The sequence below is a fragment of the Phyllostomus discolor genome, chromosome 6 (assembly GCF_004126475.2).
Source record: "Phyllostomus discolor isolate MPI-MPIP mPhyDis1 chromosome 6, mPhyDis1.pri.v3, whole genome shotgun sequence".
Taxonomy (NCBI): domain Eukaryota; kingdom Metazoa; phylum Chordata; class Mammalia; order Chiroptera; family Phyllostomidae; genus Phyllostomus; species Phyllostomus discolor.
In genome coordinates this window covers 40,778,003-40,781,922 of record NC_040908.2, presented here as the reverse complement: position 1 = coordinate 40,781,922, position 3,920 = coordinate 40,778,003, and positions in this window count along the sequence as shown.

Below are 3,920 nucleotides of genomic sequence, written 5' to 3'. Positions count from 1 at the left end.
CAACAGAAGAGAGCCTAGGTGGGGCTTCTTTGGCTCACTGGCAATTCAGAGACAAGGAGGCCTTGGAGACAGGTTTAGGGGGTTAGCCCAGGAGGAGCAGCTGCTGCCCATTGCTCCCCTGGTTGCCTCAGAGTTTCAGAGGTGTATGCCTGCTGGGGAAGAAGAGAAAAAGGGAAAGTCATGGGCATGCTCCGAGGAGAGAGAGCATGCCAAGAAATTTTTTTGTGAGAAGTTAATGAAGTTGGGAACCAAACCTCCACAAATCAAATGCTCCAGAGTTTCACTAATTTACCTTTTCCCTGTTCCATAAAAAAAGTGAGTAAGAAAGAGGTCACCTACACATGATACAAGGAGGAAACATAGTTAAGAACATTAGACAGGGAATCAAAAAACCTGAGTGCTGGTCTTGACTATTTCACAAACTAGTTGGGCCAATTAGAATTAAACTACTTAGTCTTTCTTCTCTGAAGTTCCTCATCCATAAAGTTAGGAGATTGGATTAATAAAATCCAAGCTTCCTATGGACTCTTTCCTTGGTTCTGTGGCTCTCTGTTCTTTGAGCTCTGTATCTCTGGTGTCTCCTTTTCTGACAGTTTTTCCTATTGTTACATAAATGTAGGAGTCTCTCCAGCGAACTGTCCTTATCTCCCTTTTTTCTCTAATCTTTTGTAATTTTGGTTACAATCTCTGCGGTGGTGTAACTTTTATACTGAAGTCTTTCCTTTCCCTACCTCCTGGGAAGGCTGGAGGCTGACAGCTCTCAGCTGAGCTCCTATCTGGAAATTGCCTCATGTAAAGAGAGCCACCTCACCAAAGGTCACATCCTTTCCCTGAAGAAAGCCCGCAGCCAATGTTTGTTCCATGCAGGAATAAGAAGGCACACATCCCTTGCCTCAGGGTGGGATAGCTGTTGACTTATTTAAAGAATTCTTCCGTATTATTCTTCCATGTTTGTTGTGACTGTGTTGTGGTTCACTCCTCCTCCAGTTCTGCAGATGCTGATCCTGAAAGTACTCCTCAATAAACCACCTGCACAAAAATCTTCACTTCAGAGTTTGTTTCCTGGAGAACCCAACCTAAGGCAGTTTGTGGCAGGAGTGGTTCAAGGAAGCAGACTCTAAAAATGGAATTTTGCAAATGGCAAAATTTCATATTTTTATGCCTTAATAATATGTATGTGCATGTATATAGAATCACATTTCTCTATATATCACATTTCCATATATATGTGATATATGTATGTGTGTGTGTGTGTGTGTGTGTGTGTTCATCCATTACAGGGGCACTTAGGCTGTTTTCATGTCTTGGCTATGTAAACAATGCTGTAATAAACATAGGGTTTCATATATCTTATTATATATTATCATATATCTTTGTGAAGAAGTGTTTTCATATTTTGGGGACAAATTCCCAGAAGAGAAACTGCTGGATCATGTAATAGTTCTAGTCTTAATTTTCTGAGGAAATATACATTTTTCCAGATAGGAAAGGGAGGGGGGGAGGGCGATATGGCCAAAGAGGGCCATATATATCATAACAGAAGGAAATGAGACTCTTCATATAGTGTGAGCCCACTAAGTAGAGTATACAGATGTTGAATTATGATGTCATATACCTGAAGATGATATAATTTTATTAACCAATGTTACCCCAATAAATTGAATTTTTAAAAATTTACCAAAAAATGAGATTTGGGGACTTGATGACCCATCTGCCAGCTGACAATGAGAACCCCATCACTGTTGTGGGAAGCACACTACAAGCTCCTGACCTGCAGGATACTTGTTAAAACTTTCACTAGTGGTGAACTTGGATGGAATACTAGTGGAAGGGGATTCACTACTTTTGAGAGATGAGGGAAAGTCCTACCATAAGGACAATGGAATCAGTGGCTCTTCGAGTGTCATTGATGCATAAGGCAAAGACATGAAAAGACTAAGAGGGTGATTAATCACCAACTGAAGGCCATGTGTGAAGACCAGAGGGCCTCTTTGGAAGCATATGCAGAGACTATCATCTCCTGCAGCCAGAGGGCAAAAGAGGCTTAAGATATGGAATCCTACATTTAACTATAAGAATAGCAGAATGTCAAATAAATTTGAATTCTCCAGTCTGCTGTGCCAAATTCAGGGCCCCGACTAGGAAGAAGTGAAATCTTGAGAGTAAGAATGGGAACACTTGGATTGATGCATTGAAAAACCTGAACTGCAGATCCTTTTAAACCCTCTGGGCTAACAGAAATGGCTAACTACTCCTGTTAAAGACTAGTGCTCCCACTTGCTTGTAAGTAATGCAGAAGCTTCTCAATCTAGACAAGAAATCAAAGGATTTTTGTACAATAATGTAAATGCACATAATTCCACTGAACTCTACAATTTAAAATGGTTAAAATAGTAGAACACTAAAGAAAGAAATTTAGGAAGATACAAATAAATGGAAGCATATACCATGTTCATGAATTGGAAGAATTCAACATCATTAAAATGTCCATATTACCCAAAGCAATCTATAGATTCAACACAATTTCTATTTAAATACCAATAGCATATTTCACAGATATAGAACAAATATTTCAAAAATGTATATGGAACCAAATAAGACCCTGAATAACCTTAGCAATTTTGACAAAGAAGAACAAAGTAGGAGGGATCACAATACCCATATCAAACTATACTATAAGGCCACTGTAATCAAAAGAGTCTGATGCTGTTATAAGAACAGACATATAGATCAATGGAATAGAATAAAGAGCCCAGAAATAAACCCAAGATTCTATGGTCAATTAATATTTGACAAAGGGGGCATGAACATACAATGGAGTAAAGATAGCTTCTTCAGTAAATGGTGTTGGGAGAACTGGACTGGTACATGCAAAAAAATGAAACTGCATCACCAACTTACTCATACACCAGAATAAACTCAAAATGGATGAAAAACTTAAATATAAGTTGTGACACCATAAAAGTCCTAGAGGAGAACATAGGCAGTAAAATTTCAGATGTCCCACGTAACCATATTTTTCTGATACATCTACTAGGGCAAGGAAAATCAAACAAAAGGGAGTACATCGAATTAAAAACCTTCTGTATGGATGAAGAAACCATCATCAAAATGAAAAGGAAACCGACTATATGGGAGAACATATTTGCCAATGATACATCAGATAAGGGTTTGATTTCCAAAATACATGAAGAACTCATATGGCTCAACACCAGCAAGACTAATAATCCAACTAAAATATGGGCAAAGGAGCCTGGCTGGTGTGGCTCAGTGAATTGAGTGCTGACCTATGAACCATGGGTCACTGGTTCCGTTCCCAGTCTAGGACACATGACTGGGTTGTGGCCCAGGTCCCCAGTAGAGGGAGCATAAGAGGCAACCACACATTGATGTTTCTCTCCCTTTTTCCCCCTCCCTTTCTCTCTCTAAAAATAAATGAATAAAAAAAATTTTTAATGTGTATATATATGGACAAAGGATCTGAAAAGACACTTCTCCAAGGAGTACATAGAAATGACCCAAAGACATATGAAAAGATGCTTAACATCACTAGCCATCAGAGAGATGCAAATTGAAACCACAATGAGGTATCACCTCACACCTGTCAGAATGGCCATCATTAATAAATCAACAAACAACCATGACAGTGAGGATGTGGAGAAAAGGGAACCCTAGTGCACTGTTGGTAGGAATGCAGACTGGTGCAGCCACTGTGGAAAACAGTATGGAGTTACCTCAAAAATATTAAAAATGAAATTGTCTTTTTACCCAGTGATTCTGATGCTGGGAATATACCCTAAAAATCCTGAATTACTAATTCAAAAAAAATTATGCACCCCTATGTTCATAGCAGCGCTATTTACAATAGCCAAATGCTGGAAACAGCCTAAGTGCCCATCAGTAAATGAGTGGACCAAAAA